Raw genomic sequence first — 24,570 nt, forward strand, 5'->3', positions numbered from 1 at the left:
GCCAACATGGTTCTAGGCTGCATTAACAGAGGGAGAGAATCAAGATCACATGAAGGGTTAATACCACTTTATAAGGCCTTGGTAAGGCCACACTTGGAATACTGCATTCAGTTTTGGTCACCACGATGCAAAAAGGTTGTTGAGACTCTAGAAAGAGTTCAGAGAAGAGCTACAAAGATGATGAGGGACTGGAGGCTAAAACGTATGAAGAATGGTTGCAGGAACTGGGCATAGCTAGAAAAGAAGGACCAGGGGAGACAGGATAGCAGCATTCCAATATCTCAGAGGTTATTGCCCCAAAGAACAGGGAGTCAAGCTATTCTCCAAAGCACCTGAGGGTAGAACAAGAAACAATGGGTGGAAACTAAACAAGGAGAGAAGCAACTCAGAACTAAGGAGAAATTTCCTGACAGTCAGAATGGCTGATCACTGGAACAGAAGTTGCCTACAGAAGTTGTGAATGCGCCAACACTGGATGTTTTTAAGCAGATGTTGGATAACCATCTGTCTGAAGTGGTGTAGGGTTTCCTGCCTAAGCAGGGGGTTGGACTAGAAGACCTCCAAGGTCCCTTCCGACTTTGTTGTTGTTGTTGTTGTTGTTATTATTATTATTATTATTATTTGCTGTGTTTTTAGAAATTTCTCCTTCCTCCCAAAAAAAAGCCCAGTAATAATTTTAACTTGTTCTCCGGTGACCTTGTTTCATTTTGCAGTTGCTCGCGAACAGCTTGTACGTTTGCCTCTCGAAGGAGATGTGGGTGTTGCTTCCAGGCTCATTTGTGGTCTTGTAGAGTGAGGGTTGTGCTGCTTTTATGTCCCCTTATGCGCACTTCAGGCTGAAGATTGTGGGTTGTGTAACATGGGAGAGAAATGATCGGGCCATGAGTTAGAAGGTCCCGGGTTCAGGTCCTGTTTCTGCCCGGAATTTTAAAAACTGGATTCACACCCCTCATGGCACCTGCTGCAGAGCCAACAAACCGCAATATTGCACCTTAACAATGTGCAAAAGCCACAACTGAGGTCCCGTAGCTGGCTGAATTACGGACAGTAGCCTAACTGAGTGCATTGAGTTCATGTGGACTTTAGTGATCTGCAAGGCCTGCATTTCATCCCATCCGCAGTGTCAGATTGTGGCCCGTCACGGGGGTCAAAATAAGGACAACGCATGGGTTGCCCTTAGGACATTCCAATATGTGCCTCCTTTGGCATCATGTTGCATCATGGGCTGCTGCTATCCAGGGGGGCTGGGGAGAACTGCAAAGGAAAGGAAGACGTTGGGTGAAAGGACCACTCCACGGGTCAGGGGTTCTCAGCCTTGGACTCCAGCTCCCAGAATTCCTAGCCAGCCTGTTGTGGACTCCACCTCCCAGAAGTGAAGTCAGGAAATACATGATTATGTGCTCCCTTTTTACGACCTTGTCGTCTCTTAATTCGGGGGGCAACTGGGGGGAGCTGAGCATTTACTGTCTGGACGCCCTTCCTGACGCCTGTCCGAGGGTTCACAGCAGATGGTTTTTCTTTCCGGCCAGAAACAGAAAATCTGCTGCTGCCAAGGATTGAACCCCCAACCTTCCCAGTGAGAAGTAAAGGTCTTCACCACTAAACTACCATTCCATCCACCTATCTATCATTACTACTTACCTTCCAAACCTATACATCTATACGTCTATCTGTCTGGACACAAACGTCCAGAATTCCCAGCCAATATTTTATTTATTTATGTATTTACTTACTTACCTACCTACTACCTACCTTCCTAACCTACATATTTATACTTCTATCTGTCTGGAAACAAACTTCCAGAATTCCATAGCCATCATTCATTCATTCATTCACTCACTCACTCACTCACCTACCTACCTACCTACCTACATATCTATCCATCTATCTACATACCTATCTCTGTATGTATGCATCTATCTACCAGATGTCTGTCTGTCTGTCTAACTTCCTGTCTATCAATCTATCATCTATATCCATCTATCTATTATCTATATCTATCAATCTATCATCTATATCTATCGATCTATTATCTACAGTATATCTATATCTATCGATCTATTGATCTATCTATTTATATCTATCAATCTATCATCTATATCTATCTATCTATCTATCTATCTATCTATCTATCTATCTATCTAATCTATCTATCTATCTATCGTACATGCTGCCCAACACCTCAAGGACTCTGGGAGGCTTACAACCAATAAAAACAATATTTTTTCAAAAAAATGATTTAAGAAATAATTTAAGAAAAACAATTTTCATTGTGGACTTCAATTCTCCTTGATGGCCCTGCTGGCTGTGGGATTCCGGGAGCGGAACTTTGCCCTTGAAAGCCCAGAGGGACAAGGCCTTGGAAGGAGCCCATGACCCAATGCAGCTTCCTGCCCTTGAAGGGTCCTCCCCATTCACTCACGCCCCCTCCCTCCCTCCGGCTGAGCTCCACGCCTCCCCCGTTGCCCCAGAGCCCAGCTCCCCTGCCTCTGGGGGGCCCTGCTTAGTGTCAGGCTGTGGCTGTCGGGGGAAGCACCGCAGGGCAGCTACGCCGGCAGAGGTGGGTCAGGGAAGGACGCCTTCAGCCGCTGCCTGCCAAGCCAGGACGTTGAGCCTCCCAGCTCTGCACCACGCAGCGCCAGCCTTGCCGCTATGCAGCAACCCCCCCCCCCTCTTTTTTTTTTTGCCGGATGCGGTCACAGGCTCTGGCTGGTACGACGCAGTGCGTGAGGAACCTGCTTCCCTGTTCCCACCCTGGGACGAGCGAGAGGGAGGGGGTGGCATCCCCTCCGCCTGTCTCGTTATGGAAAGTAAATTGGGGGTCCGGAGGGGAGGGGGAGGCAGGGCAGCTGAGCCGGTGCCTGAGTTTGCTAGGGGGGTGGTCATTCTTTGTCAAGTGGACCAGGTGAAATTGAAGCCTTGTTTGAAAAGAAACCATCACAGAAACAACATATAGGATGGGAAAAACCCGTTCTCTTTCTAATGAAATAAAAAGGACGGTGATTGAAGGTGAGAAAAAAAACCTACAAGGCATTAAAGAATGCCCCAAATTTGGAGCGAAAACTTTTGCAGTCATTTTTAGACTGACTTTTGAATTCTTATTTGAAAAGAAACCCTCACAAAAACAACATATATGATAGGGGGAAACGTGCTCTTTCTAATGAAATGAAAACAAAGGTGATTGAAGGTGAGAAAACAGAGCGATAGGGAAAAAAAGCCTTGTTCTTTCTAATGAAGATGATTGAAGGTGATGAAACAGAAGGGAAGGGGGGACACGATCGAAGCATTTAAATACGTGAAAAGGTTCAATAAGGTCCAGGAGGGAAGTGTTTTTAATAGGAAAGTGAACAGAAGTACAAGGGGGCACAATCTGAGGTGAGTTGGGGGAAAGATCAGAAGCAACGTGAAGAAATATTATTTGACTGAAAGAGGAGTAGAGGCTTGGAACAAACTCCCAGCAGACGTGGTTGGTCAATCCACAGGAACTGAATGTAAACATGCCTGGGAGAAACATAGATCCATCCTAAGATAAAATACAGGAAATATTATTTTATTAATTAGTTAGTTAGTTAGTTAGTTAGTTAGTTAGTTAGATTTGTATGCCGCCCCTCTCCAAAGACTCGGGGCAGCTCACAAAAGTATAGTATAAGGGCAGACTAGATGGACCGTGAGGTCTTTTTCTGCCGTCCATCTTCTATGTTTCTCTGTTTTCTCACCTCCAATCGTCTCCATTTTTATTTCATTAGGAAAGAGCATGTTTTTCCCCTATCATATACATTGTTCTTCTGATGGGGTTTTTTCTTTCAAATAAAGCTGCAAAAATCAGTCAAGTGGACACCTGGCCCGCTTGACAAAGAATGGCCCAGGGTGGACTTGGCTCCAGGTGAGAATGGCCTTCCTGAAGCTAAGGCCAGAGGAAGGGGGGGATGGAAGGAGAAGAAGGGAAGGATGTCGATGGGTAGGAAAGAAAAGGAAGATCGGATAGGGACGAGGAAGGGTGGAAGGAGATGAGGGAGAGAGCGACTGCCACCTCCATTGCTAACTGAGTGGGACTATTTATTTATTTGTTTGTTTGTTTGTTTGTTTCTTTTGTCCAATACATAACACACATTGAAGAGAAAGATATGTAATAATATAAGTAAAGAAAAGAATAGGAGAAAAGACATAATAAAAGTATAGGTGAAGATATTTGAAAGGAAGAAAAGATAAATGAGAGAAGGAGAGACAATTGGACTGATTGAGTGGCATCAAATGCCCAAGGCTCAAGCAAACCCTGCCTTCTTCATTAAGCAAGTCCAGTTCCTCCCCTTGAAGCTGGTGGCAAGATTTGCCAATGAAAGAATCTTGTGTAGTTTGGAAGCTGGCGCCGTTCCTAGGTTAGCGTAACGGCATCGCTGCTTAAAATTCATCCCGAAGCAACTGCAGCTAAATTGACAGGCTTAAAAACCCTCTGGTTCTTTATTTGGAAATCACAGTGACAAGCCCAGAAACGAAAACATATTTTTTTGCCACGTTTCTTCAGCCAAGCAAGAGCCATCAATGATGGGCAGGATCTCAGTGAAACAAGGATTTGTTTGTTTATAGAAACATAGAAACGTTGATGGCAGAAAAAGGCCTCCTGGTCCATCTAGTCTGTCCTTATAGTTCTATTTCCTGTATTTTATCTTAGGATGGATCTGTGTTTATCCCAGGCATGTTTCATTTCAGTGACTGTGGATTTACCAACCACCTCTGCAGGAAGTTTGTTCCAAGCATCTACTACTCTTGTGGTTTACGGTTGACTTGATTTCTACCGCCAGAGTAGAATAGATGGAAGGGGCCTTAGAGGTCTTCTAGTCCAACCCCATGCTCAAGCAGGCAACCCTACATACCATTCCAGACAAATGGTGGTCTAATCTCTGTTGCAGAACCAAACAACCTCTGTAGCCAAGTCATTCCACCAATTAATTGTCCTCACCGAAATTTAGAATTAGAATTCTTTCATTGGCCAAGTGTGATTGGGCACACGAGGAATTTGTCTTTGGTGCATAGGCTCTCAGTGTACATAAAATAAAATATACATTTGTCAAGAAATGTGAGATACAACACTCAAATAAGCAATCAGGAGGCAATCAATATTAATAAAAACCATAAGGATGCAAGCAACGTTACAATCATAAGTGGGAGGAAATGGGTGGTAGGAATGATGAGGGGGGGAAACTAGTAGTAATAGTAGTGCAGATTTAGTAAATAGCTTGACAGTGTTGGGGGGATTTATTTGTTTAGCAGAGTGAGGGCGTTTTAGAAAAAACTGTCCTTGTGTCTAGTTTATTCATTTATTTATTTATTTATTGGATTTGTATGCCACCCCTCTCCGTAGAATCGGGGTGGCTCACAACAGTGACAAAAAACAGAATGTAAAAATCCAATACTACAACAGCTAAAAAGCCTTGTTATAAAACCAATCATACATACAAACATACCATGCATAAATTGTAGAAGCCTAGGGGGAAAGATTTTCTCAATTCCCCCATGCCTGATGGCAGAGGTGGGTTTTGAGGAGCTTACGAAAGGCAAGGAGGGTGGGGGCTATTCTAATCTCTGGGGGGAGTTGGTTTGAGAGGGTCGGGGCCGCCACAGAGAAGGCTCTTCCCTTGGGCCCCGCCAACTGACATTTGTCTTGGTGTGTAGGGCTCTGTAGCGACGTTTTGAGGGTAGGAGTTGAAAGAGTTTGTGTCCAGGATGCGAGGGGTCAGTCTTTTTGACTCCTGCAGTTATCCAGGTCCTTCGATTCCTCCCCAATTCTAGGCTGCTGTGACTCTCTTTGGTTCCCATCCATTTTTTCATCGTAGCTGCAGTTTGGGGGCCATTAATACGACTCTGGGATCTCTCTCCGTTTTGATTGCCGCAGCTTTTCCGTTTTGAAAAACGGCCCGGGGGTCTCTTTGCCCTTGTGGGCCAGTGCAGCTGTGTTGGGGTGACCCATTCGGGGCGATGCAGACCGGGGATTTGCCCACCCTGAAGGCTGCGGGTTGGGGGCCATTGGCGGGAGGAGAGGCTGGCCGCCCCTTGGGCAGAAAAATGGCCCTGGATCGTATGGGGGGGGGGGTTGTTTCTTTTCCTTGGATTCCAGCCAGTGGTGCTCACAGCAGAGTTTGCCTTTCCTCCCCTCCCTGCTCCGCCTCCCCTCCCGGGCTCAAACTGCACCATAATTCACATGGATGCTGATGGCCCCAGTGCAGTGATGTCCAAGGAGCTTTTGAAAGGGAGGAAGGGGTGGTGGGTGGTGGGGGAGTCACTAGAGCTGCAAGGCCACCTGAGGTTCATGCCTCCTCTCCAAATGTGCATCCCCCAGACCCCCTTTTTTTCCTCTTTAATTCCTTTTTTTTAAAAAAAAAATCTTGTTCTGTGCAGCGTCCAGTTCCTCCTTGATCTCCAAGAAGATGACTTGGTTCTCCCCCACCCTCCCTCCCTCCTCCATGGATTTTGGGGGCTGATCCATGCCGCCCCAGGCACGGACCTTTGATGCTGTTTTGCCCAGGGGGGGGCAGGATCCACGCCCCCCCCTCCCTGCCTGGCAGTCCCGTTGACCTTGGTGATCTCCCCAGAGCACGTGACCCCTGGGACCCAGGAGGGAGCTGGCACCGGTCCGTCCTGGCCATTTGCTGCCGCCTCTCGTGTCCAAGGAGGCTGGGGGAGGGCGGTTCAGCTTGCCTGGAGCAGGGCCAGAGGTTGGGGGGTGGCTGGCTGGCTGGGGGGGGGTCCAGCTCTCTGAGGCTCTTTGTTCCTGGCCCAGTTTATGGTGCCCATTCCTGGAAGCTGGACTCGGATGCTAAAGCCATTATCTCCTGCAAGACCCACGTCTCTTGCAGGTCGATGGGGTTTTGTTATTATCCATCTCTGGACACGGAATCATCTCCTCTTTCTCTCTCTCCCCCCTCCGTCCTCCAGCCCCGCAGGCCTATAATTTTCCACTCTCTTCTGCTTTGCACTTTTTAAATAAATGTTTATCTGGACGGTTGGTTGCCAGGGGAAGCCGAGGCAGCGTTTAAAAAACCCCGGTGCTCTTTTCATCCTGGCTGCGGCTCGGAGTGAACGATGCCCCCCGTTTTGTTCCCTTGGCATTTTTAATCTCACTAAAACCTGGGCCATTTCGGGCCAGTTTCTTTTTCTGTCCTCCCTCCAGAAGAGAGGAGAAGGCTGGTTCTACCAGAAGGGGTTGAGCTGCCCCTTCAAAAAAGACAAGAAAAATTAACTTGAAGACCAAGCAATTTTGGGCACGAATTTGCAAGAACAGTTCCAAAATCCTTGCATTTTTTTGGGTTCTTTTAGCGTTTTGGAATAATAAACCATCCCTTTGTAGTTTGGTCCTGTTGAAAAGAGATTTGGGATAGAGAGTGTGTGTTGGGGGGAAAAAATCACAAACCCAAAAGTTTGACTTCCTGGAGCATAAGTCTCTCTTGTCTCTCAGTCCAATCCACCTTGCAGGGTTGTGGTTGTCGTGAGGAAAATAGGAGGAGGAAAATGTGCTGATATGTTTCTCGGTTTGAGTTGTTTGTAAAAATAATGAAGGTGGGATATAACTAAAATAATAATAATAAATTAGATTGTGATCCCACTGTATAGAGCACTGGAGAGACTCCAACTGGAATACTGTGTTCAGTTCTGGAGACCTCACCTACACAAAGATATGGATCAAACTGAAGGGGTCCAAAGACGGGCTACAAGAATGGTGGAAGGTCTTAAGCATCAAACGTATCAGGAAAGACTCCATGAACTCCATCTATCTAGTCTGGAGGACAAAAGGGAAAGGGGGGACACGATCGAAACATTTACATATGTTTAAAAGGGTTAAATAAGGTTCAGGAGGGAAGAGTTTTTAACAGGAAAGTGAACCCAAGAACAAGGGGGCACAATCTGAGGTCAGTTGGGGGAAAGATCAGAAGCAACGTGAGAAAATATTATTTGACTGAAAGAGTAGTAGATGCTTGGAACAAACTTCCAGCAGACGTGGTTGGTCAATCCACAGTCACTGAATTTAAACATCCCTGGGATAAACATAGATCCATCCTAAGATAAAATACAGGAAATAGTAGAAGGGCAGACAAGATGGACCAGGAGGTCTTTTTCTGCCGTCAATCTTCTGTGTTTCTGTGTTTCTATGTTTCTTCTAAATGAATAGAAACATAGAAACATAGAAGACTGACGGCAGAAAAAGACCTCCTGCTCCATCTAGTCTGCCCTTATACTATTTCCTGTGTTTTATCTTAGGATGGATATATGTTTATCCCAGGCATGTTTATATTCAGTTACTGTGGATTTACCAACCACGTCTGCTGGAAGTTTGTTCCAAGGATCTACTACTCTTTCAGTGAAATAATAAATAAATTAATAATAAAGTAATAATAATAATAATAATAATAATAATAATAATAATAATAATAAGTCCTCGGAGAGGGGCGGCATACAAATCCAAATAAATAATTAATAATAATAGTAATAATAATAATAACAACAAATATATATATATATATATATATATATATATGACCTTTTTTGTTGCAGGCTTATGTGAGGCAACATACTCTTCCTGTAATTATGTAGGATTGAGTTCTGCCATTCACAAAAAAAAATAAATCAATTTTGCAGGATATTGTTGACTGCAGTTCAACAATTTAGAATGGCCAAGGGAACCTTTTCAGCAATATCTAAGGTTATCAAGCTAGGAAACTATTAATAAGGTCAACCTATTGAGTTTTCTTTCCCCCATATCAGTGTGAACTTTGACTTGGAAATTGTACCTGGAGGCCATCCAGCTGGATTTATTTCAAGAAAGAATCCAATGAGAAGTATAACTGTTGAGGAAGCTGCTTAGCCTTCCAGTACGAACAAATTTGGGGTCATTTCAGCAACGAAAATGGTTTCTTGATTCCGAAGGTCGCAGTAGGTCAGGTTGGTAGGGACCTAGGAGATCCCTCCTCGTAGCACTAATCACGTTACTTAGTTTGGTAATTAAACGTCTACAAGAAGACAATCAAGCTCAGGAACCAGCCAGGTTGCCATAGATGGGAATTGGTTATTTCCATATTTTTGAAGGGCATCAGTTTCTTCCATGGGGGGCTGTGAGTGACCCAAAGCTAGAGGTCACTTGTGGTTATTTAAACATCTCCCTCCTCCGATTTAGTGAATGTTTTTAATGATAGGGGTTGTAATGTTTTAATGTCAGAGATGGTTTTTATTATGTACATCACCCAGAGTCCATTTTGGAGTTGGGCGGCTTATAAAACCGACCATCCAACCAACCAAATACATTAATTAAATAAATAAATCTCAAAGCAAAGATGGGGGGACCCGCAAGGAACACCCCAATTTCCCTTCAAAGCATTCTGCAACTCTTGGACAAAGAAAACCACCCAGATCTCCAGAACTGCAAAAATTGGGGTTCAGAAATGGAGACACCCCACTTACTGAGTGAATTTTTACTCTGAGCAGGAGAGAGGATGGATTGGATGCCCTCAAGGGTCCCTTTTCCAGTTTTATGTAGCCCGTGTTTCTGTTATTCGTCAGTAAATCGGTTTGATTGGCACGGTCTCGAAAGCATCCTATAAATTTTGACCGTAAATGTCATTTGATGACCACGAAAGCTCCGCATGTTGCCATTATCGCAGGGATCAATTTCCGCTCTAATCCTGCAAACATTTTGCTCTTCCTTCCTTTAAAAGTCGCTCCCCCCCCCCCCCGGTCTAAATATATCCAGGTTTATCCATATTCCCCTCTTAATTTCCTCCTTCTTCGCTAGCCTCCCCCCCCCCCCCCCCGCCGTCTTCTAATAATAGCTTCGGACGTGAAATATGGATGCCTTTTGAAATATTCCTTGTCATGTCATCCATCAGATCCGTATCTACAATCCTTCATTAAATTGGAGCGTACATTTCGTCCCTGCTCCTTGGAATATTAATGTTTCTCCCGGTTGAAATGCTGGGCGAATATTCATGAGCGGGTAAGGTGAAGGGGGGGGGGGGGGCAGAGAAATCAATGGTTCTGCCAGTGGTGATGTCACTTGAGCACTAATCAAGGATGCTATTAAAGAGAAAAAGAAACGGCTAATTAAATTGATCCGCCGGGGGAGGGGCGGGCATTAACTTGCACCGAGGGGGGTCCGAGTCCGCAGATTTTTCAGATGCCTTGCACGGGAGGGGGGGGGGAGTGGTGCTGGTGAAACCAAAACTGTCATTATGCCGTCTGCAAAAAAAAAAAAAGGAATTTGCAGCTAGCAATCCTTCGGTATGCAGTCTTTCATTTAGCAGCTTGCTTAGCAATGGGAATTCGGGTTGCAATGATATTTGAAAGCGATGCCTGTATTTGAGGGCATAAATCACATTTTTCCCTGTCTTTGTAATTTGGAATGGTCACTTCAGTGAATAAGCTGTTGTAAGTTACAATGATAACAATAACAATAGTTGGAAAGGACCCCCTGCTTAGGCAGGAAACCCTGCACCACTTCAGACAGATGGTGATCCAACATCTTCTTAAACACTTCCAGTGTTGGAGCATTCACAACTTCTGGTGGCAAGCTGTTCCACTGGTCAACCATTCCGACTGTCAGGAAATTTCTCCTTTGTTCTCAGTTGCTTCTCTCCTTGTTTAGTTTCCACCCATTGCTTCTTGTTCTACCCTCAGGTGCCTTGGAGAATAGCTTGACTCCTTCTTCTTTGTGGCAATAACCCCTGAGATATTGGAAGGCTGCTATCCTGTCTCCCCTGGTCCTTCTTTTCATTAAACTAGCCATGCCCAGTTCCTGCAATATGTTTTAGCCTCCGGTCCCCTCATCATCTTTGTTGCTCTTCTCTGCACTTTTTCTAGAGTCTCAACATCCTTTTTGCATCGTGGCGACCAAAACTGGATGCAGGATTGTAAGCGTGGCCTTACCAAGACCTTGTAAAGTGGTATTAACGCTTCACATGTTGATACCATCCTGTATTGTTTGATAAATAACTCAAGACGGCTTAAGAAGGGCGGCTTAGAAAATTAAATAGTTATTTAAATTATTTAATCATTTATATAAAAAATTCATTTTCTTTCATTTTTCTTTCTTTTTTTCTTTGTATGTTTTGTTTGTTTAAATTGGGTTTTTTTTTCTATTTTTATATGTGGAAACCTAATAAAGGTTATTTTAAAAAGAAAAAAGAAAGAAATTTTAATTAAATAGATAGGAAGGTAGGTAGGTAGGTAGGTAGATAGATAGATAGATAGATAGATAGATAGATAGATAGATAGATAGATAGATAGATAGATAGATAGATAGCCAACATACCTTCCTCCTCCTCTTTTCCTTAAAACACCGACCCTACGAGGTGGGCTGGATTGAGACAGAGGGACGGGTCAAAGGTCAGCCAGCTGTCTTTCACGGCTAAGGCGGGAATAGAACTCCTGCATCGTACGCTGATTGGCTCACCCAATTGGCTTTCACGCCTGAGGTGGGACTAGAACACACCGTCTGGTGATTGGCCCAAAATCACCCACTTGGCTTACATTCGCTGGCTGGGGAATTCTGGGAGTTGAAGTCCAGATATCTTCAAGTTGCCAAGGTTGGGAAACACTGCACTAGGCCAAGCTGCCTCTTGGTCCTAGTGAGCAAAGAGAAGTCCAGTCTAGGAAGCCAACTGGGCTGGGCGTGACCATGGATGACCCCAAGACGTAGAATGAATACCATCAAAACCCTGGCCCTGCCTCAGTGAATCTAGACCAGTGTTTTTCAACCAGTGTGCCGTGGCACACTAGTGTGCGCGGCGAGACATGGTCAGGTGTGCCGCGAAGCTCAGAAAGAAAGCAAGAGAGAAAGAAAGAAAGAGAGAAAGAAAGCAAGAGAGAGAGAAAGAAAGCAAGAGAGAGAGAGAGAGCAAGAGAGAGAGCAAGAGAGAGAGAGAGAGAGAAAGCAAGAGAGAGAGAGAAAGAGAGGGAGGGAAGGAGAAAAAGGGAGGGAGGGAGAGAGGGAGAGAGAAAGAGCAAAAAAGAGGAAGGAAGAGAAAGAAAGAGGGATGGAGAGAGAGAGAAAGAAAGGAAGGAAGTGAGAGAAAGAGGGAGGGAGAAAGAAATAGAGTGAAGGGGAGGAAGAGAGAGAGAGAATTTTTTTGTCCAAACTTTTTTTAGCCCCCCCCCCCCCCCCTGCTCAATGTGCCTCAGGGTTTCGTAAATGTAAAAAATGTGCCGCGGCTCAAAAAAGGTTGAAAATCACTGATCTAGACCATCCTTTCCCCTCAATGTAAATGCAAAAATATTTCAAAACACTTGTTACTTTGCAATGCCTTTATTTCCATTCCCCGCTAAGGCAAGGTGTTAATTAAATTTCTAAAGCCCTGGGCTCTTTTTTTTTTCCTTTTTGAAGCATCATATGATCTTTTCCGTCGTTTGGTGACTTTGTTCCAGAGATTGAAAAGCAAATTCCTGCAGTAAACCTCCCCCCTCCTGGACGTTAGCCGTGCTTCCTGAATAAAGCGTAGACTCCCAGGTCTGGAAGGGACCCCGGAGGTCTGCTAGTCCAACCCCCTTCTCGGACAGGGGACGCTGCAGCATTCCAGACAAAGGGCTTTTTCTTGAAGGCCTTCAGCGATGGAGCACCCACCTCTTTTGAAAGCGAGCTATTCCATAGGACATGTCTCCTAAGTTCTAGGTTGCTCCTCTGGTTCCTTTCCCTCTGCAGATTCTTGTCTTTTGGTGCTTTGGAGAAGGGGCTGACCCCAAATCTTCTTTGTGGCAGCCCCCTCAAATATTGGAAGGCTGCTATCGCCTCATCCTTGGTCCTTCTTTTTAGGAGACCCAATTCTGCAATCGTTCCTCGTATGGTTTCCACTCTTTCAGTCAAATAACATTTTATCACGTTGCTTCTGATCTTTCCCCCGACTGACCTCATGTTGTGGGCCCCTTGTTCTTGGGTTCACTTTCCTATGAAAAACACTTCCCTCCTGAACCTTTATTTAACCCTTTAACGTATTTAAGTGTTTCCGATCATATCCCTCTGTGTAGCCTGGAGGACCGAAGGGAATGGAGGGACATGATTGAAACATTTAAATATATTAAAGGGTTAAATAAGGTCCAGGAGGGAAGTGTTTTTAAGAGGAAAGTGAACACAAGAACAAGGGCACACAATCTGAGGTTAGTTGGAGGAAAGATCAAAAGCCACATGAGAAAATATTATTTGACTCAAAGAGTAGTAGAGGCTTGGAACAAACTTCCAGCAGACTTGGTTGGTAAATCCACAGTCACTGAATTGAAACATGCCTGGGATAAACATAGAACCATCCTAAGATAAAATACAGGAAATAGTACAAGGGCAGACTAGATGGACCAGGAGGGCTTGTTCTGCCATCAATCTTCTATGTTTCTATGAATGAAGGACGGAAAGAAAGGGAAGGAAGGAAGGAAGGAAGGAAGGAAGGAAGGAAGGAAGGAAGGAAGGAAGAATCCACAGTCACTGAGCTTAAACATGCCTGGGATAAACATAGATCCATCCTAAGATAAAATACAGGAAATAGTACAAGGGCAGACTAGATGGACCAGGAGGGCTTGTTCTGCCATCAATCTTCTATGTTTCTATGTTTCTAAAAAGTGTGAGAGGGCCACATTATGTATCTTCGTCACCCATTGAATGACCAAAATAAAGCTCGTAGCTTTCTCTCTCTCTTTTTTTTGGGGGGGGGGGGCTTTGCTTTGCCTTTTGAACAGTGGGATTGGGGCTTTGTTTCCAAGGTTGGCATACAAACCCGTCCCACTGGCGGCAGAGAAGATCAAGGTGTTGTCACAGAGTTTTGTGGCATGACAACCCCGCGTAGTTTAGCCCAACACAATAACCCCCGTCTAATATTTAACCGGAATGGAGAGTAGATCCGCCAGGCGTTTGTGCCGAGCTTGGTCCCGGGCTGAGCGAGGGAGCCGTTTCTTCCAGGTGCGTGTTGAGACACGTCCAGCTCTGAGTAAACCTGCCACCTGCCCCACCTGCCCCCTTTGTCTCCGGGTAATTTATGACAGGGAGAAGAATCGCAGGTAGATGTGGCTCCGTGATTACAAACCCGCTTCCAGGGTTACCGGAATGTCACCAGTGTGTGTGTGTGTGTGTGTTTGTTTGGACTTCTAAGCCACCTTTCTCTGTAGACTCAAGTTGGGTTACAACATAAAAATGAGAACAAAATGATAATAAAAGTATAAATAGTTGAAAGGAAGGGTGGAAGGAAGGAAGAGAAAGAGAGAGAGAGAGGGACAGAGAAAGGAAGAGGAAGGAAGGGTGGAAGAAAGGAAGGAAGGAAGAGGAAAAAAGAAAGAGGAAGGAAGGAAGGGTGGAAAGGAGAAAGGAAGAGAAAGAAAGAAAGAACGAAAGCCCTTTTCCCCACGGCTGGCAAGTGTCCTCTTCCGGGGGGAGGCTGAGCCAAGACCCCCCTCCCTTGACAGAGCGGCGAGGGGTCCTTCCCCCGGAGGAGGGGGGAGGCCGGGGAGGAGGGGCTTTGTAGTCCCGACGCAGGGAGGAGGGGGCTCCGGGCTCCGCCCCGTCTCAGTCCCCCCCCCAAAGGCTCGGCCGTCCCCTGCCGGCCGCGGGAATCACTTCCTGCCGCCAGCCGGGAGGAGGACGGGAAGGACCGCCGGCCGCTCCCCGGGACCGGTAAGAGCAGCCGCCCCGCCAAGCCCGGGGAAGGGGCGCCGAGGACAAGCAGGCTCTGGGCGAGGGTGGTGGTGGTGGTCTGCGGTGCACTGGACCCCGCAGGGGCTTCTCCCCCTTGGCTCCCCTCCCCTCTTGGCTTGAGCCGCCGCCTCCCCCCCCCCGGCAGGTCTCGGGCTGCCCCGGCTCTGAAGTTCAGCCCCCCCCCCCTTTGCCGGCTCCGCTTTTTCCCGCATGAAAGGAGAAAGGGGGGTGTTGAAGTCCGAAAAGTCCTTCCTCCCCCCCCCCCCCTTACTGCTTTTGCCCAGTTCTCCCTCCCTCCTTCCTCTTCCTCCCCTGAGAGGGGAGCAAAGTATAAGCCCTTCCTTCTTTCTTTCTTCTTTCTTCCTCTTCCTTTCTTTCTTTATTCCTTCCTTTTATCCTTCTTCTTTCTTTCTTCTTTCTTTCTTTCCCTTCCTTCCTTCCACCCTTCCTTTCTCTTCCTTTCTTCCTCTTCCTTCCTCTACCACCCTTCCTTCCTCTTTCTTTCTTTCCTTCTTTCTTCTTTCCTTCCTTCTTCTTTCTTCCCTTCCTTACTTCTTTCCTTCCCTCTTCTCTTCTCCCCTCCCCTGTTATCTGCCCTTTCCTTCGCCCTCCCTTCCTCTCTCTGTCTCTCTTCCTCCCCCCCCTCCTTCTCTACTGATGGGAATTAGGTCTTGTTATGCAGGTAGTTCTCAAATTACAACCGTCCATTCGGGGACTGTTCAAAGTTACGACAACATGATTCACCATCATTTTTCATACTGGTCACCTGATTAAAGTGGCTGCATGGTCCCCTGATTAGAGGTCAGACCCTCGGCAAGCTGATTCGTATCTATGACAGTTGGTTGCAGTGTCCCCCCCCCCCCCCCCGGCAAACTCAGTGGGAAAGCCAGAGTTTACTAACCATGTTAACAACTGCAGTGATTTGTTTAACAACTAGCAAGGAAGGTCGCAAAGTGGAGCAAAATTCACTTAACCCCTGTCTCGGGTACCAGCAGAAATGTTGGTGCTTAATTGTAGTTTTAAGCTTCATCTCCGTGTGCCACGTGAAATACAGTGGCCCCTCCACTTAGGAACTTCATTCGTTCCGTGACAAAGTTCTTAAGTAGAAAAGTTTGTAAGAAGCAGCAATTTTTTCCCATAGGAATCAATGGAAAAGCAAATAATGGGGAAAACACAGGGAGGGTGGAGGCCCTGTTTCCTTCCAGGAGATTCCTAGAGAGGCCCCACGGAGGCTTCCCCCCGCCTTTTCCGGCCCTGTTCCTCCTAGGAGCTTCCTAGAGAGGTCCCACGGAGGCTTCTCCCTGCCTTTTCCGGCCCTGTTTCCTCCCAGGAGATTCCTGGAGAGGCCCCACGGAGGCTTCTCCCTGCCTTTTCCGCCCCTGTTTCCTCCTAGGAGCTTCCTAGAGAGGCCCCACGGAGCCTTCTCCCCGCCTTTTCTGGCCCTGTTTCCTCCTAGGAGCTTCCTAGAGAGGTCCCACAGAGGCTTCCCCGCCTTTTCTGGCCCTGTTTCCTCCTAGAGCTTCCTAGAGAGGCCCACACGGAGGCTTCTCCCTGCCTTTTCTGGTTACAGTTTCAGAGGCTGGGGTTTGTAAGTGGAAAATGGTTCTTGAGAAGAGGCAAAAAAATCTTGAACACCTGGTCTTTATCTAGAAAAGTTCGTAAGTAGAGGCGTTCTCAGGTAGAGGTTCCACTGTACACCACTCTAAAATAAATTGGGGTCTTTCTTAGGGATGCTCCCCTTCCCACTCTGGAGCTGGTGCTGCCATGAATCCAGGGTTGGCTTAACCCCGATTCACCCTCCGGCTGCAGCCTCCCAGTCGCATTGACTGACTTCGTCCAGCATAAAACCCAGGAAATCACATGAAGCTTTAATGGGATGTTGTGAACTCAGCCCTTTCAGCCTCAGTCTGGCTCCACTCCATCCACTGCTAGGCCAGAGCCAGAGTCTGGCGCAGTCCAAGCGGCCCTTGCTTAGCAACTGCCTCGTTTAGCGACTGCTTGCCCTTATTTTATTTTATTTTCTATTGCGAAATTTTAGGCTTACATTTCATAGAAACATAGAAACATAGAAGTCTGACGGCAGAAAAAGACCTCCTGGTCCATCTAGTCTGCCCTTAGACTATTTCCTGTATTTTATCTTAGGATGGATCTATGTTTATCCAGGCAGGTTTCAATTCAGTTCCTGTGGATTTACCAGTCACGTCTGCTGGATGTTTGTTCCAAGCATCTACTACTCTTTCAGTGAAATAATATTTTCTCATGTTGCTTTTGATCTTTCCCCCAACTAACTTCAGGAGTCTACCATTCTTTTTTCCATATACATTCTAAATCAATTAAGTATATTTACTATCATTCGTTCTTATTTAATTACCCAGTTATCACTTAAGCCTTGACTGAATTTATGCATGATAAAAAGAATGAAAAGAGAGAAAAAGGGAAAGATAAAAGAACAGGAAAGAAAGAAAAGAAATGCTATTGGTCAACTATTTCCCCTGACTCACTCCGCATTTAAGCCTACTGTTTCTAAGTGTATTTATGAATTAATTTGCAAATACATAGTTACTCTGCAGTAAGATACATTTATTTAGAATAATATACGGCTCAAAAAAATCAAGGGAACACTCCAAGAAAAACACCCTAGATCTGAATGAATGAAATATTCTCATTCAATACTTTGTTCTGTACAGAGTTGAATGTGCACAACAGCAGGTGAAACTGATGGTCCATCACTGCTGCTTCCTAAGGGGACAGTTTGATTTCACAGAAGTTTGATTGACTTGGAGTTATATTGTGTTCATTTAAGGGTTCCCTTTATCTTTTTTGAGCAGTGTATGTACATATAAATACTGTATATGCAGAGGCAATACATTCTTGCCCTTAAAGACAGTCACAGACACATAATTTTATGCCCATCCTCAGATTTGCTACCTCCAAAGTCTGTAAAGCAAACAAAAAAATGAAATTACATCATAAAGCACAGTTGCCCCATCACTTAGTGACTGAGTTGCCCTCCCTAAATGGGGGCTACTTGCAGTTGTATCATAAGCACAGTTATAATATCTCCAAGACCACCTTCTGCCACACGAATCCCAGCGCCCGATTAGGTCCCACATAGTTGGCCTTCTCCGGGTCCCGTCGACTAAACAATGTCGTCTGGTGGGACCCAGGGGAAGAGCCTTCTCTGTGGCGGCCCCGACCCTCTGGAACCAGCCCCCCCCCAGAGATTAGGATTGCCCCACCCTCCTTGTCTTTCGCAAACTCCTGCCTAAACGGGGTTGGACTAGAAGACCTTCAAGGTCCTTTCCAACTCTGTTATTCTACTATTCCAATATCTCAGGGGTTGCCACAAAGAAGAGGGAAGCTATTCTCCAGAGCACCTGAGGGCAGAACAAGAAGCAATGGGTGGAAACTAAACAAGGAGAGAAGCAACTTAGAACTTTGGAGAAATTTCCCGACAATCAGAACAATTAATCAGTGGAACAGAAGTTGCCTCCAGAAGTTGTGAATGCTCCAACACTGGAAGCTTTTAAGCAGATGTTGGATAACCATCTGTCTGAAGTAGTGTAGGGTTTCCTACCCAAGCAGGGGGTTGGACTAGAAGACCTCCAAGTGCCCCTCCACCTCACCTCTGCATTTCTCCTGGTCTGAGTGTGTTTTTGAACATGCTGCGGTTAAAGAAATTGCATTTGCCGTCCCGCGAGGTTTGTGTTCAACTGGCTCAGCTTCTCCAGTGAAAGAGCTCTACACCAAGAGTACACACTGAACTTCTCTACGTGAGGGTGCGTGCGCCAACGGACGAGTACAGGAGCACTTAAAAATGACGTGTCCGTTGCACATTGCTCCGTTTAATTGGAATCCTTCAGGAGGCCTTTTGCAAAGCCGGGCGAATTGAAGCTCTGGCCACTGTCCAACGGTTGCCTTGTGGCCTGGGTAATGGATGCTCGGGTACATGCTTTTACCTTGCAAGCTGAAATATTAAAGAGCTGTTGCAGTTGGGTTTTTTGGTCAACGGAATGGAATTTACGGGCTGTTCCGGTCAGGGTGGAATTGATATTCCAGAGCTCGAGCAAAATAGTTCCCCTCTGTCCTGCAAAAAGTTCCAGCAGGAATAAATATTTTGCATCCAAAGATGTGAAAGGCATCTGGATGCGAATTAAAAGTAGTGGGGGCCCCCCCTAAAAAATAACATTAGGTAGCAAGAAACCCCCCCCCCCCTCGGAGAGCATGGAGAATACACAGTCCTTAATTACAGATTTTGGAGCAGGAAACAGACATAAATCAAAAACTCAATAGCCTTGCTCACAGTTGCACCAGGGTTAGCTTGAGGTATATTTTCCCCAAAAACTGTTCAATCTTTTCAGCAGCAGTCAAGGCCAATTCCACTTCATTTCAAAGGTTAATAAAATCTCGAAGGATTTTGCAAGAACCACTAATAACTTTGTCCCAAACCCTTTGTAAACATGATTCAGGTAGACATCCAGCAAAACCCTTTGTAAACCAAAGATGAGTTATTGAGTTATTTAAATGCTGTTAGTATAGTGGGTTTTTTTTTAAAAAAAGAATACTGTGGGACCTCTACTTACGAACTGAATTCATTCTGTGACCAGGTTCTTAAGTAGAAAAGTTTGTAAGAAGAAGCCATTTTCCCCATAGGAATCAATGTAAAAGCCAATAATGTGTGTGATTGGGGAAACCACAGGGAGGGTGGAGGCCCTGTTTCCTCCCAGGAGATTCCTAGAGAGGCCCCACGGAGGCTCCCCCCCGCCTTTTCCGGCCCTGTTTCCTCCCGGGAGATTCCTAGAGAGGCCCCACGGAGGCTTCTCCCTGCCTTTTCCAGCCCTGTTTCCTCCCGGGAGATTCCTAGAGAGGCTCCACGGAGGCTTCTCCCCACCTTTTCCGGCCCTGTTTCCTCCCAGGAGATTCCTAGAGAGGCCCCACAGAGGCTTCTCCCTGCCTTTTCCAGCCCTGTTTCCTCCCAGGAGATTCCTAGAGAGGCCCTACGGAGGCTTCTCCCCGCTTTTTCCGGCCCTCTTTCCTCCCGGGAGATTCCTAGAGAGGCCCCACGGAGGCTTCCCCCCGCCTTTTCCGGCCCTGTTTCCTCCCGGGAGATTCCTAGAGAGGCCCCATGGAGGCTTCTCCCCGCCTTTTCCAGCCCTCTTTCCTCCCAGGAGATTCCTAGAGAGGCCCCACAGAGGCTTCTCCCTGCCTTTTCCGGCCCTGTTTCCTCCCAGGAGATTCCTAGAGAGGCCCCACGGAGGCTTCCCCCCGCCTTTTCCGGCCCTGTTTCCTCCCGGGAGATTCCTAGAGAGGCCCCACAGAGGCTTCTCCCTGCCTTTTCCGGCCCTGTTTCCTTCCAGGAGTTTCTTGGGAGAAGCCCCACGGAGGCTTCTCCCTGCCTTTTCCGATTACAGTTTCAGTGGCTCCGGTTTGTAAGTGGAAAATGGTTCTTGAGAAGAGGCAAAAAACCCACCCGGTTCTTATCTAGAAATGTTTGTCAGTAGAGGCCTTCTTAGGTAGAGGTACACAGTCCTCCCCCACCCCCCTCCACTCTGCAAACTCCACATTCCCTGGCAGCATTGATGTAGTTACCCAGTTAGGTAATGAAATGTCTGCATGAAAACACCCGGCAGCAAAGGACCCTCACTCTCAAAGGAAAAATGCCTCTACTTTCTCCAAAGTTTCCAAAACTGGGTGTATTGAATTCCACCTATTTTAAAGTTGGCAAAGCAGGAGCTCTTAATGGCTCTAGAGAGAATGAATGGTGGCCTCACTTAAAATCTGCAAGGGTTTTGTGTGTGTGTGTGTGTGTGTGTGTGCGTGCGTGTCAACGGAGAAAGTGAAGCCTGGGAGAATTTGGGGAGGGGGACGTTTAATCTTTCTGTGGGTTCCACTTTCCTCCGAGACAATTCATCCACCTTGATAGTTTATTATCTTCGTTTGCGGGGGGGGGGGGTTGCTAACTGGGGCTGCAAAGCCAAAACGATGCAGAACCCGCGATGCCGTCCCAGGGATTGGCGCCGCAGGCCACCCAATGTGGTGTGTGTTTTTTCCTTCCCACTTCGGTTTCCAAGTGACGCGTCTTTTGACAAGCCTGCTCTGCCTTTTCGAAGCACATCTCGCGCCCTGCCAGGTTTCCAGTGAGATCACTGGCAAAATATGCTTCTCAGGCTGCTGCAGGCAGCTTTGTTTCTGAAATTATTATCCACATTCTCACTTGGCTGATGCTCATTTATAGTTTTAGAGGGAAAATATACCCACAAAACAACTCAAAAACAGCGTTAAACATGAGCGGTAATAGTAATGGACTGATCAGACACATAAACCATTACATAGAAACATAGAAGACTGACGGCAGAAAAAGACCTCATGCTCCATCTAGTCTGCCCTTATATTTTATCTTAGGAGGGATCTATGTCTATCCCAGGCATGCTTAAATTCAGTGACTGTGGATTGACCAACCACGTCTGCTGGAAGTTTGCTGCAAGCATCTACTACTCTTTCCGTCAAATAATATTTTCTCACATTGCTTAGAAACATAAAAACATAGAAGACTGACGGCAGAAAAAGACCTCATGGTCCATCTAGTCTGCCCTTATACTATTTCCTGTCTTTTATCTTAGGATGGATCTGTGTTTATCCCAGGCATGTTTAAATTCAGTTTCTGTGGATTGACCAACCACGTCTGCTGGAAGTTTGTTCCAAGCATCTACTACTCTTTTAGTAAAGTAATATTTTCTCCCATTGCTTCTGATCTTTCCCCCAACTGACCTCAGATTGTGGCCCCTTGTTCTTGGGTTCACTTCTCTATTGAAACTACTTCCCTCCAGAACCGTATTGAACCCTTTCACATATTTAAATGTTTTTATCCTGTCCCCTCACCCGACCCCACCCAACCTGGGGCATTTGCTGGGGAGTTTGAGACTGGTCTTACCAGGGAAAGAGCTGGGCTTCTCTTCAGATGACCATATATAGGCCTTCATAAGGAGATCCCGTTATTCACACCCGTCTCTCCACTAAACAGAAAACCAGCCAGGCCTTGTGTTCATCGAAGAGCTGCCCTGTTTGGGAGGCCGGGGGGGGGGGGAGACAGAAGGCAGGGCGTAGGTCCGAAACCAATGAAGCCCCCCATCCAAAGCCCCCCCCCCCAATCTTTGGAGGCATTCATGGGTTTTGCTTTGCTTTTGGCCCTGGAGCCTTTAAAGGTTAGAATAGAATTGAGTTGAATTGAATTGAATTGAATTTTATTGGCCAAGTGTAACTGGACCCACACGGAATTTGTCTTTGTTGCAGATGCTCTCAGTGTACACAAAAGAAAAAAGACATTTGTCCAGAATACAATAGAATAGAATAGACTTTAATTTTATTGGCCAAGTATAATTGGACCCACAAGGAATTTGTCTTTGGTGCAGATGCTCTCAGTGTAGATAAAAGAAAAGAGACATTTGTCCAGAATAGAATAGAATAGAATAGAATAGAATAGAATAGAATAGAATTTTATTGGCCAAGTATAATTGGACCCACAAGGAATTTGTCTTTGGTGCAGATGCTCTCAGTGTGCCTTAAAGAAAAGATATGTTTGTCGAGAAGCATGAGGTCCAACACTTAATGATTGTCATAGGGTGCAAATAAGAAATCAGGAAACAATCCATATTAATGTAAATCGTAAGGATACAAGCCCCATCCGCTTAATGCATGCATGATTCGCTTAACAACTGTGGGAATCACCCCGTTGCTTAGCCATGGTTGAAAGCCAAGCTCTGCCTCCGCATGTGTGGCGCATCAACCTCCCTTCTTTCCTTAATTGGCTGAACTGCCGTGCGGAATTGGTTAAGATCGTTGGGCAAATTCGGAAAAGACAAAGAGGAAGACCGGGGGGTGATGAGCATAAGTCACGTCTGGTGAGCAATTGGAAACAGGATCCTGAAGGATTTCTTTCCAAACTGGTGATCTGGTTCTTGTGATGCTGTGAGATTCCAAGGAATCATATGAGGGTCGCCCAGAAAGTAACGCACCACATTGTTTTTTTCTCAGCCTACAGTAACGGCACGAATGCAAAACTTTAGATATACATTATTTGAATTGTCAGGAGTGCGTGTGTAAATTTTGCATCTCTTCAGACGAGAGAGCGTAGCTGCAGCCGTGTTTCGAAATGGCGTCTGCAAGTGATGTATGTTACAAGCAGCAGTCATCATTGAATTTCTCACTGCAGAGAAATAAACTGTTGGGAACATTCACCAACGTTTGTGTAGATGGAGAATCCGCACTCGACAGAAATACGGTTAGTCGCTGGGCACAGAGGGGGAGGCCACTGCAGTGCAGAAATGGCTTCATGACCAGAACCAGGAGTGGTACCGACAGGGCATTCACGCCCTTGTGTCTCGCTGGAGGAAGGCGATAGAACGGGACGGAGATGACATGGGAAAATAGGGAGTGTAGAAGAAACATCCTTCTTTCTTGTGTATAAGCTTCATTGTGTTCAATAAATAATTGTGGAAGAAAAGAAAACGTGGTGCATTACTTTCTGGGCAACCCTCGTAGATTCAAGGGAGCTAAGCAGTTGTTCCTAGCGTGGAACCAATCGGTCAATCAGAATACAGCTGGAAGGGACCTTCGAGGTCTGCTAGTCCGGCCCCCTGCTCAGGTAGGAGACCCTCTGCTGCAAGAATGGTGGAAGGTCTCAAGCATAAAACGTATCAGGAAAGACTTCATGAACTCAATCTGTCTAGTCTGGAGGACAGAAGGGAAAGGGGGGACATGATCGAAACATTTAAAGATGTGAAAGGGTTAAATAAGGTTCAGAAGGGAAGTGTTTTTAATAGGAAAGTGAACACAAGAACAAGGGGACACAATCTGAAGTTAGTTGGGGGAAAGATCAGAAGCAACGTGAGAAAATATTATTTGACTGAAAGAGTAGTAGATCCTTGGAACAAACTTCCAGCAGACGTGGTAGATAAATCCGCAGTAACTGAATGTAAACCTGCCTGGGATAAACACAGATCCATCCTAAGACAAAATACAGGAAATAGTATAAGGGCAGGCTAGATGGACCAGGAGGTCTTTTTCTCCCATCAGACTTCTATGTTTCTATCATTGGAAGCTTTTAAGAAGGGGTTGGATAGCCATTTGTACAGTCTCCTATAACGGGGTTGGACTAGAGGACCCCCCAGGGTCCCTTCCAGCTCTCTGCCTTTGCTGGGGCTTTCAGGAACTCAGAGTCCCCCTTTTTATACACCTCAACTGGTGTGCTCCTCTCAATTCTTAAAAGAGTTAAAATTCAGGTTTTATGAGAGGTTGTTGGCTGTTCTTTTGATCTCAGCAGTTTCCCCCTCTCCTTGTGTGTGTGTTTTTTTTAAAGCCTGCAAAGTCGCCAGCGCGAGAGGAGATTAAAAAGAAGCATAACAATTAAAATGTTAATGCCGTCTGCATTATCCGGCCTTTATTGCTGTTGAGACATTGTCTCTCCACCGGCCTTTTGCCTCCTCCACTGCCGGGTTCTTTAACTTTTGCCCTGACCCTGGTGGAGCTCCCTGTGCTATTATTATGGGATACCATACCGTGGGGATCTTCTGTGGGTGGGTTAAAAAAGAAAATATACTTTGCGTGATGAATTCGATTTTTTTTTTTTAAGTAACACGTTTTCTCGCAGTGTGAAGCTGTGAAGTGGGCAGTTTGCTTCGGAGAGCAAAGCTTGCAGTGGAATAGGTGCAAGGAGAAAAAAAAGAGGTTAAGCCCGCATGGAAAAGTGGGTTTTGTAGTACTCTAAGGCAGTGTTTCCCAACCCTGGCCACTTGAAGATATTTGGACTTCAACTCCCAGAATTCCCCAGCCAGCGAATCCTGCCTGGAGGATTCTGGGAGTTGAAGTCCAGATATCTTCAAGTGGCCAAGGTTGGGGAACACTGCTCTAAGGATCATTATTGC

The 24,570-nt window shown here is 46.0% G+C and overlaps 1 protein-coding gene across 5 annotated transcripts in view; it reads left to right on the plus strand.

Annotated features, from left to right (window-relative positions):
- NACC2 (NACC family member 2) overlaps window positions 1-24,570 on the plus strand; it is a 69,223-nt gene that overhangs the window by 5,543 nt on the left and 39,110 nt on the right. The window contains exon 1 of one of the 5 annotated variants that reach the window (XM_070758595.1): window positions 13,902-13,921. The exons of 2 other annotated variants lie outside the window; for them this stretch is intronic. The gene's annotated coding sequence lies outside the window, so the exon portion shown is untranslated. Of the gene's footprint in view, window positions 1-13,901; window positions 13,922-14,148; window positions 14,630-24,570 lie in introns of those variants that run through there. 2 more of the 5 variants (XM_070758598.1, XM_070758591.1) reach the window with 2 other exon arrangements.

The sequence above is a fragment of the Erythrolamprus reginae genome, chromosome 8 (assembly GCF_031021105.1).
Source record: "Erythrolamprus reginae isolate rEryReg1 chromosome 8, rEryReg1.hap1, whole genome shotgun sequence".
Lineage (NCBI taxonomy): Eukaryota > Metazoa > Chordata > Lepidosauria > Squamata > Dipsadidae > Erythrolamprus > Erythrolamprus reginae.